The sequence below is a fragment of the Euprymna scolopes genome, chromosome 10 (genome assembly GCF_053919585.1).
Source record: "Euprymna scolopes isolate OS-2025 chromosome 10, ASM5391958v1, whole genome shotgun sequence".
Lineage (NCBI taxonomy): Eukaryota > Metazoa > Mollusca > Cephalopoda > Sepiida > Sepiolidae > Euprymna > Euprymna scolopes.
In genome coordinates this window covers 112,246,152-112,262,914 of record NC_136491.1, presented here as the reverse complement: position 1 = coordinate 112,262,914, position 16,763 = coordinate 112,246,152, and the positions used below count along the sequence as shown (strand labels likewise).

At 37.2% G+C, this 16,763-nt stretch overlaps 1 protein-coding gene across 6 annotated transcripts in view; it reads left to right on the top strand.

The window, feature by feature from the left end:
• Positions 1–16,763, top strand: part of LOC145286217 (kynurenine aminotransferase-like) — a 96,964-nt gene that overhangs the window by 34,569 nt on the left and 45,632 nt on the right. Inside the window, exon 1 of one of the 6 annotated variants that reach the window (XM_080135025.1) lies at positions 5,932–6,130. The exons of 3 other annotated variants lie outside the window; for them this stretch is intronic. The gene's annotated coding sequence lies outside the window, so the exon portion shown is untranslated. Of the gene's footprint in view, positions 1–5,931; positions 6,289–7,184; positions 7,294–16,763 lie in introns of those variants that run through there. 2 more of the 6 variants (XM_080135022.1, XM_080135024.1) reach the window with 2 other exon arrangements.

Genomic DNA, 16,763 nt, shown 5'->3' with positions numbered 1-16,763 from the left:
CCTAACCTCTCTTTCTATAGGGAATGCACAAATATTACACAAATGGAGTTTTAAATATATAGAAAACTAGCAGGCTGCCTGGCATTGCGCAGTCGTAAAATATGCACAGGTATATTATATTTTAATTTATGCAGATTTTGTATTTATTATTATAGAACCAATTCTCTGTTGATTATTATATATTGCATCCAATATGGAGTAATGGTTTCAAAAGTTTAAAAAATGACTTGGATGGTATCAACTAGAATCGAAATCAAAACATTTAGTGGCCGCCAGCCTTATCGATAACCGTGTGTATTATTTCCGTATGCATGGAAAACCCTGCGATATAACATTGTAAAAAGTATAAATGTGCACTTGTGCATGCTTAGAAATAATAGGTTTAGTCAACTTGCCAGGTCAAAGTTTTTTTTTTTGTTTTTTTTTTCAATTTGACCCCTGAGCAGTGAGTTTTGTTTTTGTTTAATTTTTTTTATAGCTAAAAACCAAATCAATTTTTTTCCACAGGTCTAAGTCTCCTACATTTCAAATCTGTAGGCCAAAAAGTTATATACATTTGTGTGTGCTAGAACATTTGCACCCTAAATGATACCCAATTATGCATAATGTAGAAACTATACATAAATAGAACTGAGCATAATAGTCAAATGAAACCAATCATCTAATCAGAAACCACAAAAAATAAATAATTCAAGTTCGATTTTCAAAAAATATGCAAATTCGTTACCCGTTGAGTCGCTCGTATATCCATGACTGAGTATATTAAGAAGTTCATTTTAACAATTTTTAAATAGAAAAAGTAGGTTTTTATTATCAATGTGATGAAAAGCTCAATTTTATATAGACATAGATTAACCTAATATTTATTGATATCAAAAATAAAATAAGCAAAGCGAAATTTTTTTTACAAATCATATTTTAAAAAAATATTTAAACATGACTAATTTCATTGTTTATTTAGAATTAAATCTTTTTTCAAAATAAAAATATGGTAAAAATCTTTTAAAATATATAGTAAAAATCTTTTAAAAAGTTGAATGTTGGTACCCGTCACGAAACAAAGATGTCATATTCCAAAAATGACGTAAATTGATCAAGAAGTTTTATATTTTACTAAACAATCAAATTTTAATGACTAAGCAAAATGTGGGGTTTTGATCCACCACGTTTTATAATTCAAGGGAAACAACTCGATCGAGTCACAATAGGTCTTTTAATGGATACAGATTACTATTAAAATTGCTAACAATCATAAAAAGAAATTTTTTATATATAAAAAAACTACTCAATCAAGTTACTTGATTTTTGGAATATGACATCTTCATTCCGTGACAGGTACATATATGATAAAGAATTCTGCAATTTAGTTTTTTTAAAAGTCGGTTAAATTCTAAATAAGCATTCTAGTTTCTTATGTAAGATTGAACGCAATTTTTTTTACTACTATTCGTTTCGTCTGTATTTCCTGGAAATGGCACTTAACCATACTAACATAAAATCGTTTCCAAGAAAAGTTTCATCTTTAAAACTATTGGGGAATTGGGAAATATGTGTGTCTGTGTGTATTTCTCGGTAATACATAACTTTGATAATTACACAGTGGTAGGCACAGCGGTAAGACTGTTTTTTTTTGGGGGGGGGGTCACCTTTTTTTCCTCTTGCGCGTTACAGGTTCGAGCCTGCTTACTACTACTATTTTTTTTTTTTTTTTTTTTTTTTTTTTTGCTAAACCAACACCCTTACACACACCTCCACTTTCTTTTCCGCCTTCCCGTCACGGGTTTGAGCTTGCCTGCCTGCCTACTACAACTTTTTTTTTTTTTTTTTTTGCTCAACACTCACCTCCAAACACCTGGGCAACGCTGGTCACTCAGGCTAATAATAATAATAAATTGTAAACAAATTTTTAAATTATTTTTCTGTAAGCCAGAAATCTATCTGCACCAAATAAATACTTTAGTTATATATAGTAAAAAATAGGAGGTAAATGGAAATAATGCAAGAATTCAAAACAATAACAACTTAGATTTGTGTACGATCGTTTCAGAGACGATATCAATTTTATTCATATATCATTCCTTCATCAGAAGAAGGTGGTTAAGGGACAGGAGATAAAGTAAACATCTATCTAGATATATATCTGTCTGTCTGTCTGTCTAAATGTTTTGCGTAATTTTTATATGTAAGATTCTAATAATTTCCTTGCTTGACTGAACATGTAACTTTCAGCATAACATCATTTTTATATAATCTTAAAATTTTTTTTTTTATTATTTAAAAGCAGAAACATAAAAAAACAATCAAATTAAAAAAACGTTCACGATAGCAATGCACAGATGCACGGCTGGGAAATAAAGAAAAAAGAAAACTAGCACTCTCTACGTCTCTTCAACTACTTGACGTCATTTTCAGACAGCCCTTTGACTTTCTGACATTTTGGGCTTCCGTAGAAAGTATTCTTAGATGACTTTGTGTGTTTTTGCTTGTGCAAAGTCAGAATCTCTTACTGGAGGGGGGGGGGGTAATTAAGCTATTTTTTGTACCAAGAAGGTACCTTTTTTATTATTTAATTCAATATCTTAGGACTTTACTTTACTAATTATCTTTGAAATAGACCCCAAAAAACTAATGTTTATCATTCAAGGGATTTTTACAATGAATTTATTTAAACTTCCAAATTTAGTTGACCTTGTCAGTTTCCGAATGTCACCGTGAAAACATTTTCAGTATAACTTTTTTTATTTTTATGTGTACAAATATTTTTTCCTTTTAGGCTTTAATCTTTCAAATACAGCCAAAAAGTAGTTGGAAACCTACAAAAGAAGTATGATAAGCCAGCTTTCAAAACCAATCCTCCAATCTTTTCTCCGTCATTATTGCTCATACCTACTAGATATGTATCTCTGTCTTATCTCTCTCTCTTATATATATATAGTGGAGATGGTAATTAATAAAAACTGAAGAAAGTGCTCAATACTGTTGTAGAGCAAGATACGGTAATAAAAACGTATATATATATTACTAGCAAAAGTACCCATCGTTGACTGGGTTCAAAAACAGCCTACAGAAAATGGACTCTGATTTATGAAAGTATGATAGGTTATGAAAAGGAAGGGTTGTAAAGAGATAGCTTCGAATTTGGGGGTATCAAAACCAAAGCAAAATATGATGAAAGTAAAAATAAAATAGATAAACCCCATAATTTATTATACCGTACCTGTTCACACTGAAACACTTATCACAATATTTTGTGGATCTATATTAAAAAACCTTGTTAAACTTTGTGACATATTCCATTCTATGGAGATCAGGCGTGAACGAACACCCCATAATTTTATACCATATTTCTTCAAACTGAAACATAATTATCAAAGTATACTTAAGCAGATAGATTTGAAAAGTCTTTATTAAAGTTTGTGCCTATTTCCATTCTATGGAGGCCAGGCGCGAACGCAGACCCCACAATTTTCTTATACCATCCCTATTTAAGTTAAAACATACTTATTAAAGTATTCTTATGTACATCTATATCAAAAGCACTTGTAAACGTTTTTTTTAATTTATTCTTTATTTCCATACTTTGTGGACCAGGCGTGAACGCAGACCCCACAATTTTAATGAACCACCATTCTGCCAGATCAAACATACCCATTCCTGTGTCTCGATACATTTTCTATCATTATATGTAATCAGTTTTTTAAAATAGTCAACCATATAGGAGCCTATTCGTGACCACACACACACACACACACAGCTTTATATTATAGATATATATATAAAGTGAAATCTCTGTCAATTTTCAGTCTACAGACTCGAAATTTTATGTACAGGGTACTGAGATTTGGGAAAATCTTTGTAATCAGTTTTCGGCCAGAAATTTGGCTGTTAACAGGTCAAAGTTCAATGATTTGACCTTTGAAAACTCCACCAAACTCCTGCCAATTTTGGGTCTAAACACTTGAAATTTTAGATATAGATTCCTTGGACATGGATCTAACTTAGTAACTTGATTTGAATTTGAGCCCAAAACAATAAATGTTAAGGGGTCATAATAGGGGTCAAAGTTTAAAAAAATTGACCGCTTTTTTTCTTTTTTTTTTTTTTTTTTTTTTGCTCAACATACACCTCAAACACCAGGGCAACGCCAGACTAAAATGCTAGTGTGTATATATATATATATATATATATATATATATATATATATATATATATATATATAATGAATAAATGACAAAAGTCTATATTCCAAATTTCATGATGTTGACTATCTTACAATTTATTCCTTTAATTCAGTTGACATTTACACTTTTAAGTAAGATGGTCAACATCATGAAATTTGGAATATAGACTTTTGTCATTATATGCTCTGTAATTACATTGAGCTTATGGCCCGGAGGTTTTTTTGGTTGGTTTATAGATGGTGAAGGGGTGAAGGAAATGAGGCCATAGAGGTCACAACAAAGAACACATTTAATTGACAACGTTGGAAGTATGTAGAATCTGACTCCATGCAATTAAGGACAGACGAATATTGAAGGTTGAGAACCGGTTTTATTTATTAATGACAGTTTTAATTAGAAGAGGTAAAGTGTTCGTAGGATGTTTGTAGGTATGTATGCATTGATAAGGAATGAACTTTTGTAGGCTTGTATAATTTAACAAAGAATGAATGTTCGTAAGCATACTTATCTTTTCGGACAATGGGGGTGGTAAGTGGGTGGCCGGTCGTGCTATTATCGGTGATATGTGTCCTGGCTTTTAACTTGAAAGCGGCGACTTCTTTCATCAACAGCTAGCAGCACGGTGTCTTCGCCTCCTAAGTTTTTCTCCTTTTCTTTCTTTGGTTTGTGTGAATTAGGCATTGTTTAGAATTGAAGGCGTTTTGGCCCATAACATGAGAGCGTAGTCGGCTTCAGTTCACTGGTGCCTTATTTTTTTTTCTTCTTCATCTCTTTAGGTCGGGTGGGAGAATCCGTCTGTGTGTTCACTGATGCAGCAGGGCGAATCTCCTCTCCCTCCTTTTTGGTCCCCTCATTTTATAGTGGCAAACCGGCTCCCAGTGACTGTGATATTTTAGGCCTTTATTTTAGGCACGGAGCTCTTCCATTGGTTGATAATTCTTTTGTGGTTATCTTATTTTTTCTTCCCAAGCGGAAGCGATGCGTGGAGCCATGTGCAAACGACGATTTTTTATTTTGTCTCTCATGGTGGATGCGTTAACATCAGATTGGCTGCCAATTCTCATGTTTCCACAAGCTTCTTAAATAAGGATTGGTATATATAAAAAGGAAATATAAGTGAATAAAAAATATTTCTTCCCGTCATCTGCCGGACACACCTGAGTAACTTCATGAAACTCGCAGATTCATAAATGCAGAAGTACTGTTGATTTTATTAATGGCTTGAACAAATTTTAAAGTCAAAAGTCAAGAATCATGGTTCACTTGTGCTCCAAACAGAAACATTCATTTCGAAAGCGCCCCCGTCTTATCAAAGAACCAATTGTTGATTTTATAAAATTATTTTTACATTATCATTTAAATTAAAATTAAATGTACAAAAGTCTGGTTCAGTTGTTCTATAAAAAGAAACATTCATTTTGAAAGCCCCCCTGTCTTGTAAAAGAATTTACAGTTGATTTTATAGGCTGGGCTTTTCTATTTGTGCGGTGATAAAACTTATGAAATGCACTTGTGATGGTAGGCTGTATAAAAGTGTTAACTTTGGTCAAAATCGAACTTTCTTCTTTAATCGGATTTTTTCGATTATCGATTTTGATACTTATCAGACGCATTCCGATATAAAACCTATGCAAGAACACTCCCAGACACATCAAGTAACTTAGAGTAACACTTTTTAAAAAATCAGTTCATCCGTTGGGAGTCCATAGGAAACGAACTTCTACACACGCGCACGCGCAATTCCTTTTGTAAAATAGTAGATCGATCTGAACCCCGGCGGAGAAAGACAAGTTTTATTTCAGTGTTTCCTTTTCCTATAGGTTTTACTTATTGCGCAATCAAGGCCTCTTCTCTTTGATACATAGCTAGAGAGAGGATATATGGATTCGTACCTTTTTTTTTAAACATTGTTAGTGGAAATGATGTATTTGTAACAGAACTCTTACCGGGTAGGTTTAGCAAACATTCCACGTCTTCATTACATAACGGAATAATTAATAAGAGTAGACTTTTTTAGTTTGACACCGTCTACTCACGATAGCATACGAAAAGAAACTGCTGAAAACTGATTTTCCTTAAGCACTGAAAAGATTATCATCTTTGAAAGGTTTGTTATGTATTGTGTACATTTTAGCGTTTCTTATTTTACAGTTGGAAATTTTGCGCATACATTTTTTTGTTGTTGTTTATCATTTTTTTTTTTTGGTATTATTATACAAACACCGTGACAGCGTTAGGGTTAGGATTAGGTTTAGGGTTAGGTTTAGGGTTAGGGTTAGGGTTAGGGGTTAGGGTTAGGGGTAGGGTTAATTCGCTGTCACGGTGTTTGTATAGTTTTACCGAATTTTTAACTGAACCGGTCCAGGTTTCCAAGTTCGACATCATGTTGGTAAACTATAAGCACACGCACTCACGCAGGTGCGTGTGTGTTTCGTAAGTTTTGAGATGAGGATGCATTATTTATATTATTCTATTCTCATCTTGATTTTTTATAACGACGTAACTTCTTTATCGGCTGAAACATTTTTAATTAGTTTCCCGACGTGAGACATATTACGTAATTTCTGATTTGTAATTATTTTTTTAATTTAATTAATTTATTAGGCGGATGTTGTCGAGAGTGCCCCTCTCTAAATTCCACAATTTTCACTTTTTTCCTGTTAATATTATCGATTACAGACTTAAGTTTCAGATTATAAAAAAGAAAAAAAAAGGAAAGGCAAATGTGTATTTCAGCGGCGTAAATTATTTGACAGACAAAAATTTATAAAAATTATTTATTTTTATATAAAACACATTATTAGACTCTGTGAAAAAAAAAAGGGGGGGATTAATGATTGCTCAAGAGAGGGAGGGAGAGCGGTGTGCACTTAAAAACAGATTGCCTTGCCTTCTCTGCCTTTTTAAAGCCCCCCCCCCAGGTCAGGTGACAGTTAATCACATGACCTTTTGGTTATTTAAAGAGAGATTCTGCCTAGTGGTCAAGTTTTTTTTTCAGATGCATTTGTGGCTGGTGCCGGAAGGCTACCCTTTGATTACCTCAGTTTTGCTGGCTAGAAATTGTTAACAGACTGTCACGTCGCGGAAGGGGGCAATTCTTTTGCAACTTAAGGTAGGTGCACATTGCTTCCTTTCCTCGACTGAGCAGTCATTGGATTTTAAGGGAAAATTAATTTTTTTTTTCACATTTTGCAGAAGAAATCTTTACTAATATGGATAGAAGCAAGACAGATTTACAGAAAAGAATTTCTCTTCTATGGACCAAAATCAGAACTATTCTGGAGATAGCTCACATGGAAGATGAACTTTCTAGTAAATCATTTGCTGCATTGCAGAAATCTGTTACCGAATATTTGACTGAAGTTGACATATGTGTTAGCAAGATTCAGCTGTTATCTGAGGAGGAGGAGGACTGGGTTCAAAGTGAGAAAGAATCTCTGGCACGTACCCTGAGATTCAGAAGGGAACTTGAGCAGCTCAAAATCAAGTTCCTCCCTACTACGTCTGAGCCCATTAGTTCTGCTCCATGTTCCCCTGGAATTGAAAGAGGTGCGTCTTCTTTTATCGTGAAGCCGCCTCGGCTTCAGATTACTGGGTCTACCTTTGATGGGTTGGAGATGCAATCCAACCGCATGAGTTTCAGGAATTTCCTATCAAGATTTGAAAATTGTGTTGCCAGCATGGCTAACGATGCCGAAAGACTGAATTTCCTGAAGTGTTTGCTGTCCGGTCAACCTTTGTTGCTCATCAATCATATAACTATTTGCAATAGAAATTATGAGGTGGCCCTTTCTGTCCTGAAGAGTGAATACCTTGATGAGGATGAAATAATAGACCACATATTCCAAGACATTTTGGACTTCACCTATAAACGAGATAGAGGTTATACCACTCTGACGAACTTCATTACCAAAGCAACCTCTCTTCTGGCAGAGCTGGAAGGTTCATTTGACTGTTCTTTCTCTAAGGACCATTCTTCAGGGGCTCGACTTATGGCGAAGATTCTCGTTTCCAAATTCCCCAGAGAGGTCCGAGGGGAGCTGATTCAAATTTCTGGGAAGAGAATCCCCACCTTGTCGTCCATTTTGCAGGATACTAGGGAAACGGTTAAACGTCTTTTCATCAAGGGAGACGAGCTCCCTGGCTCCACCCTTAATACTAGTCGGGGGTGATTGGGGGATATTTCATCTAGGCCAAGACCTGGTCCCTCTCGAAGGGATTCTTCACTTCAGGCTAACTTCTCTTGTCGCACTCCAGGTGGAAACTTCTCATGCCTCCCCCGTGTTTTGTATGTTACCTTTGGCAAGGATGGCAACCAGGTTTCCGCCAACTGTTTGTTGAACACTGGCAGTGGCCGGACTTATCTGTCGGGTAAGGTGTTAGAATCCCTTGGTCCTTTTGCGTCCATTGGTCTGGATTGCGAATTAAAATTGACTACCATACTTGGAGACTGTAATAGGCACTTTAGGGAAGTAAAATTGGAGGTGAGTGCTGGATCTCATTCGCCACATTCTCTTCCTGTACTAGTACAGGAGGATCTGGATATATCTGCACATTGAGGAGTTAGACACTCTTTTAGATGGGTTCCAACGTCATAATTGCCCCCTAGCGGGTAGATTTGAGAGTGGCACAAACTTCATTCCAATTCATGGACTAATTGGATTGGATTTTATTCAAAGCTTGGGAACTCTCCAACTGGTTCCTTGTTTGTATGGACAAGCCTTTATTACTCCAACAGAACTGGTTCTCTTTGGTGAGGTTAAGCAGTTCCTTGATTTGGACCATTCTCTGGATGCAAACCCAGAGAGCCTTACCTTCAATTCTGTTCTAGCATTAACAGCTGAAGTCAACCCCTCTCACCTTTGTTTTGTGCTGGAGTCACAGAGCAAGTATGAGGATCCACTTGGTGATTTTTTTCCCCGACAGTGATGTGCAAAGGGGGTTAGAGAAAATGTTCGGGGTTGAGTCGCTGGGAATAACAGAACAAGGATTAACAGATTGTGCTCTTCTAACAATCCATTTTGTTTAAAGACAACAAATATTACGTCCAGTTACCCTGGGAGGAAGATAAAATATTGCGTGTCCCCTCCAATCATGCTGTCACCTTGCGCATATTAGAACATGTAGTGCGAAACTTGGAGAGGAAACAGCTTTACCAGGACTATCTGCAGGTTTTCCAGCAGCAGGAATGGGAGTGTATAATAGAGGAGATTTTTGTGCCTCCTCAGAGATTTAACAAATTTATTTGGATTCCGCATAGACCGGTTGTGAAATCGGATCCAACTACGACCACAAAAATTCGGCCAGTATTCAACTGTAGCCTCAAGGTTGGGGACTCTCCATCTTTGAATGAAGCTACTTACCAGGGAGTAAACTTAACAAGTGACCTGTTGGATTTGCTACTCACTTTCCGCTCCAATAATCATGTGTTGGCAGACATCAAGAAGGCCTTTTTGATGATCCGACTGGAGCTGGAATCAGATAAGAACAGATATTTTTTTTTTGAAGGATGGTGAACGACTACGTTGTTTTAAGTACAACACAATCATTTTTGGGTTTGCTTCCAGTCCTTTTATCTTAAATTATGTTCTCCAGTATCATGCATGTTTCCCATGGATAACTGCAGATTTATGATGGAAAATCGCTCTTTTATGTGGATAATCTCATCATGTCTAGTGATAGTCCAGAGGAGCTGCGTGGATTATACACTCTCTCTCAGGAGCGGTTACATCAAGGAGGTTTTGAACTACAGTCTTGCAATTCTGACCATGTAGGAATTCGAAGCAAGATGGAGGAGCATGGTACACTGAGTGTTCATGGCAGTGGTTGGGAAAAGGTACTTGGTTATCGGTACTGTCCTCTCTCCGACACCCTTCGACTGGCTGCGGTTAAGTGCAACCCTGATGATTCTACTAAAAGACAAATTCTCGGGGAGACCGCAAGAGTCTATGATCCTTTATCATTGTGCTTGCCTGTTTCATTGCGAGGTTGTATTCTGCTAAGCAAGCTTTGGGAGAAAGGATTAGAGTGGGATGTGCTGGTTCCACCTAAATTTTTTTCCTTATGGAAGAAACTTTCTTCAGATCTTTTTGGATTGGGGACCATTTCCTTTCCCCGTAAGGCACTCGGTGAAAGTGAACCTGGCGAACTCTTCCTATTTTTTGACGCCTCCCCGGAAGTCTATGGGTTCGCAGCATATGTGGTTCAGAAGTGTCGATATTGTTTGGTATTTGCCAAAGCGAGGGTGGCTCCTTTGAAAAAGAAAACACTTCCTACTCTGGAGCTCATGGCTGTGTTCCTGACCATGAAGTGCCTGCCTACAATTCTAAGAAACTTTGGAGGATTCACTCCTTCTGAGATTCACGTGGCCACAGATTCTCAAGTGGTCCTCTCTTGGCTTATCTCAGGGACCATCACGAGCAAGAATCTGTTTGCCCAAAATAGGCTAAAGGATATCCAGCAGATGAGCGTTGAATTGGAAGCAACTCTCAGCTTGTATCCCTCATTTCGGTACATTCCAACGGCAGAGAACCCCGCTGATTTGATCACAAGGGGAACGACGCTGGAAAGGTTTAAAACCTGCTTCCAATTCTGGTGCTATGGTCCAGGTTGGTTGAGTGGCGGCACCACTCCATGGGCTACTCAAGACTTACCATGCCTCAACAAACGCAGCCAAGGTATAGCTTGTGCATCTTGGAATGCTGCGATCCTCCATGGAGAGGGAACACCTACTGTTCTGTCCCTGGAAATGTTCTCTTCATTTAATAAACTCTTAAGAATGACTTCCTTAGTCCTGAAATTTATCAATCGGTTGCATCAGTTAGAAGTTGACAGTGAAAAACTGGCAGCAGTTTTGCTTATGCAGACGATGCAACGCCAGGTATATGCTGAGGAACTGGATTTTTTGTTAGATCCCTCGGGCAAGACGGTACCTGGGTTGGTGCGAGACCTTGATTTGTTTATTGATGATGAAGGTCTAATCAGGTCAGGTGGCAGAATTGGTAGGTCTCTCCACTTTAGCAGGGAGGTTAAACACCCTATTCTGTTGGCAAGAGTCACCCGATTACCAAGCTTTTCATAATGGATGCACATGCTAGGTGCCTGCACTTAGGGATTGCGTCCACTTTAGCGGAACTGAGACGTTGTGGCTACTGGGTGCCAAAAGGCAGACAGGCAGTGAAGACGATCCTTACTTCATGCGCACTGTGCTGAAGGTACAATGCTAGACAAGTCTGGCCACCCAATGTAGCTCAAACTTACCTTATTCAACAGTGAGCACGCCGCCATTATTCTTTTTCAAATATATTGATAAACACTGTATGATTTTTGAAAGATTTCACATTTTAAAGCGAGTAAAACCACTAAAAACTTTTGCAGATAAGTAGAAAAGTAACTTATCTTGCCTTTGATAACATTTATTCGTTATGTATTTGTTTTTGGACCCTTTATTTATTTTTTTTTTGTTTTTGAATCTATGCGTATAGTAGCACAAACCCGAAAGGAACATAAAAAAACAGAAAATAGTTCTTTTAAATCTTTGTTTGAAGTTCAGTCTTTCTTTTAATAAAAAGGGGTTTTCCTTGAATGGGAACCACAACAAAATAAGTCCTTTTGACTTTAAATAGGAAAAAAGCCGTAAAATATTTTTCCTTTGTGAAGGCTATAAATTCAAAGGAGATTAATCGAAACCAAAAAGCCGCTTTGGTGACTACGCTAAGCTTTAAGGATACAAATAAAATAATTTTTACGTCTGTATTCCCAGAGTTCAGAAGGCCGTGTCTTCCTACACGGGATAAATGCTGGTATTAATGGTTTTTTTTTTTTTTTTCTTTTTTTGAAGAGAAAGGAATCTCAGTAGAAGTCTTCCTTAATTGTTTTCTCATGGAGTTCGCGAACAAAATTTTACTGTCTGTCACCCAGGTCAGCAAATTAAATTTTTGTATCTTACAGAAAAATATCTCAAATTACCCTTCTTCTGTGAGTCCTTGAGCTTGGTAATTTTTCAGTTGATAAAAACTTGTCGCTTTTTAATTATCTGGAAAGGAAAATATATTTTTCCCTAAAAGAGAAAAATACAAATCAAAATATTTTATGTCAAAAACTTTTTTTTCTTGATGGAGTTGCGAAGCCTAGCTTGTCGGATGCCGGCCAAACACGCTCCATGAGGGCAGTGGAGGTGACTGCCGGAAAGGAATTATGATGATGATAATGAAAGACAGAGGGCAAGCGTCCTGAGAAAGGCCGGTCACAGAGTGCATCCCTTTCACCAAATGCCAAAATGTTGAATGGGTATATAAAAATGATTTCTTTAATTAAAAATTTGTGGCATTATATATTTCAGATTTAATATCATTTTTAGTCTGTTTTTAAAATTTCCAAATTTTCAGAAATTTTCCTAAATTATTTGACAAACAAAAAATTATAAAAATTATTTATTTTTATATAAAACACATTATTAGACCCTAAGGCTGAAATAAAACCCGAAAAAATGTAATTTTTATTTCTTCAACATTTTTTATTGGACTAAATGTGCAACAATGGAGGCCGCCATCTTGTTTTGAAATTTTGGCCTTTCTAAGGCTTGCCACATTGACCTTTTTGAGTCCAAATTTGGCCTTTTTTACGCTCTTGCATGGAACCATGGTCCACGCAAGAGCATAAAAAAGGTCAAATTTGGCCTCAAAAAGGCCAATCTGGCAAGCCTTAGAAAGGCCAAAATTTCAAAATGTTGCGGCCTTGATTGTTGCACATTTAGTCTAATAAAAAATGTTGAAAAAATAATAAAAATTAAATTTTTTCGTGTTTTATTTCATTGTCATTCAAATAATTTACGCCGTTGAAATACACATTTGCCTCTTATTTTATTTACAATAAGTTCTATTATTTTCATAAATTGAATTTATTTTTGATTTCATGAAATCATTTTCCATTTTTTATTTTCTAATTAATAAACAAGTGAACCACATTATTCCCCATAAACCAGATTATACTGTATTTTTCCCAAGAATATGAAGCCTGCTGTTTGGTTGTTGTTTTTTGTTTTGTTTTCTACTTTCTTGCTTATACCCCTCCCTCCTCCATACAGGGAGTATATATCTAGGTCCGGCTTCTTATTTTAATAGCATGAGTGATAAAAAAAATGAAGGGGGAGCTATGTATGCAAAAAAAAAAAAAAAAATATAGTGGGTACATGCAAAATGAATACCGAGGCTAAAGTATCGTAAATTATAACAATTAAAAAAAAAAATGATTTAATTTTTACAGGAACATTATTGACAGTGGTTTCAGCTAGTTGGGTGTTTTTCGTGAAAGATTGGCGAGGGGGGGGGGGGACAAGAGAATGGAGTTCAGACAAGCACTTGCCATGGAAATAACGATAAAACAGAGACAGGCTCGCAACATCTCTTCTGTGGGAGAGAAGTTGCAGGGAAGAGAAAAGGGCATCCCCCACCAAGCCACGAAGTCTATTTTGTACTCTGTCAAGGTAAGATAGGCTATTTTTTAGCAGTTCCTGCCCAGATGTGGCAGCTGTACTCCATCCTTGGACGTACTTGGCTTTTATATAGATAGAGAATTGCATCGGTAGTGAGATATCTTCTGGAGCGGTAGAAGGATCCCACCATTTTCCCAGCGACCTTGGCCACAGACTTGATGTATGTGTTCCATTTCAGATCTAGAGTAAAGGTCAAACCCAGAAGCTTATCAGAACATGGGGCTTCACCTAGACGAGAGCCATCCATTTCAATTGATGCCAGATGGGGATCTGAGCATTGATGATGTAAAGATAGGAGCTTGATCTTAGATGCATTAAAGGTAACCAGCCACCTCTTCCCCCACTGTACCACACACTCAAGATCTGAGGAGAGAGAATCAGAGAGAACACTGTCATTTACGGCCTTTGACGTGTTGCCATAGATGGTCGTGTCATCAGCATAGATGTCAACGAATGATTTTAGTATGTGTTTCGGGAGATCATTAATGTAAATCGGGAAGAGAGTTGGGCCCAGGATGGACCCCTGAGGGACTCCAGCATTAATACTGTGGGCCTCTGATTTCTGCCCATCAACCACTACTCTTATGAGCTTATCAGAGAGAAATTATTTAATGATTGAGAAAACATTTCCAGTTCTACCGTAGCTGGAAATCTTGTGAAGTAGGCCTTTATGCCATACCTTATCGAAGGCCTTTGATATGTCAAGAGCAATTGCCCTAGAAAGGAAGCCTTTGTGGAGAGATTCGCTAATCCTATGAGATATAACTATTAGCACATCTGCTGTAGATTTAGCAGAACGGAAACCATATTGCATGTCACTAAGAAGGTTGTTTTTGTTGAGGTGGTTGACTACTTCTCTATTTAATATGGATTCCAGCAACTTACTTATGACACACAGGAGACTTATTGGTCTGTACCGAGAGGGAGATGACTTATCACCTGAATTCTTAAATACAGGGCATACTGATGAGGTTTTCCAGAGTGTTAGAAAGCACTTCTCCTTAAGGCAATGCTTAAACAGTTTGGTATGGGGGCAAGTTCTGGTTGTAGCTTTTTTAACACTATAATTGGAATACCGTCAGGACCAGTTGCTTTACTGGAATCAACGTTCTTGATTAGCTTGGCGACCTCACGCACAGATATTTGTATGTTACCTAGCGTGTTGTGTGTTATAGGAGGAAATACGGGGAGTTGATGGCCTTCGTCGCATGGGGTAGAATTTGCTGCAAAGTTCTTGGCAAATAGTTTGGCCTTGTCGGATGCTGACGAGATGACCTCTGGTCCATTGATAATGGTTGGGATAGAACGCATGCTTCTGTTCAGGATCCTGTTTGTTATTTGCCAGAACTGGTGGGAACCAAGCCGCTGCTATGCTTCTTTGGATTTAACGGATTGAGCATATAGCTCTCTTGCATTTTCTATTACTCTTTTACAATGGTTGCTGGCGGTCCTGAAAGCAGCTTTAGTCTCAGTGCATCTATTATGTTGGTAGCTATGGAAAAAGTGATTTCTGTGCGCGATGGCAGCAGCACATTCAGGGGAGAACCATGGCTGGCTGTTAGGTTTTTGTTGGAATTTTTTGAATGGTATGAATTGGTCTATGCCTACAAGTAACCATTCGGTCAGGTCTGATACTATAGAGGATACATCCTTTTTAAACATGGAATGGAGAGGTAGATCAGATATGAATGTACGGAAGCTATCCCAGTCAGCCATAGAGTATCAGTATACAGTACGGTGGAAAGGTACGTCTGTAGACTTATTATATTTCATTTTTATCTTTACTAATACAATGGAGTGGTCGGAGGATCCCAGAGGAGATAGAACGGAACATGAGCATAGCTCGGGAAGTTGAGAGAAAAAGGTCTAGAAGGCTTGCATACTGACCGGTAGTATCGGGCATACGGATCGGCTCGCAAACAATCTGTGTGAGGTCATAGGCAATGGAAAAATCATGGCAGACCCTCCCCTCGTCATTAGTCTTATCTGAGTGGGTCAACCATTCCGCATTATGGACACTGCAGTCACCACAAATGTGAATGTTAGGCGAGGGATGAGCAGACAGGATGTGGTCAATTTTCTCCAATATACTCTTAAAGATAGTAACTCCGCTGTTGTGGGAGCGATAGAGGGCAAATATAAATGTGGTGGTGTAAGCAAGTGCAACCCAGAAGCACATATAAGGTAAATTAGGATCTTCTCTGGAGATATCCCTGCCACACGGGAAGCCATCTTTAATATAGGCACATATTCCATGCCCATGGCGATCTTGGGAGTTAGATTTAAATGTTAAGTTAGAGTATCCTTTAATTATGAACTCATCTAGGGAGGTGGTCGGCCCTATTCTAGTTTCGCTTAGAAAGAATATGTCCGGTTTTGTCTCCTGTAATTGTGTTTCAACCTCTGAAAGGTTGGAATGTAGACCCCTGATGTTGGAGAAGGAGACATGGTAGTAGGGGTCTACGTTGGAGAATGGGGTTCTAGGTTTATTCGTGTTTTTTTTGGGGGGGGGATATTTCATGTTGAGGATTTTAGGATTTGTGGAACAGGTCAGCATACTTGGTTAGAGCAGGACAGAGAGGGAAAGTAAGAGAGAAAAGATGGAAATTTTTTTTTTTTTTTTTGAATGATACAGTCAGGTATGATATGATGATCCAGTTTTAAAAACTTTGAAATTTACACATTAAACTTTATGCATCTCTTTACCTTTTAGTTAGGAGACACATAAAATCTCCAGAATATGCTGTTTATTCTTTTTATGGTTTTGACTCTCGAGTGTGTATCCGTTGATATCTTATATGCTTTTATATAGAGTGATATGGTTCTCGGTTGATTAACTTTGTCTGTGTTGGATATATATTTGAAAGTCATGACAATGAAAAGAATATTCTGTTGTCATAGCCCTAGTTATGAAACCAAGAACAAATAAAATAAAAGTAAAAAAGTTGACTTTTAAAAAAAATCATTAAACACATATGAAGATAAGGTAATTCTATACCTTCTGTTTAACAATAACATAATGTGGGAAAACATCAACAAATAAAGATAGAAAGATAAAGCCAACCAGTAAACAAGGCATTCATTTAACA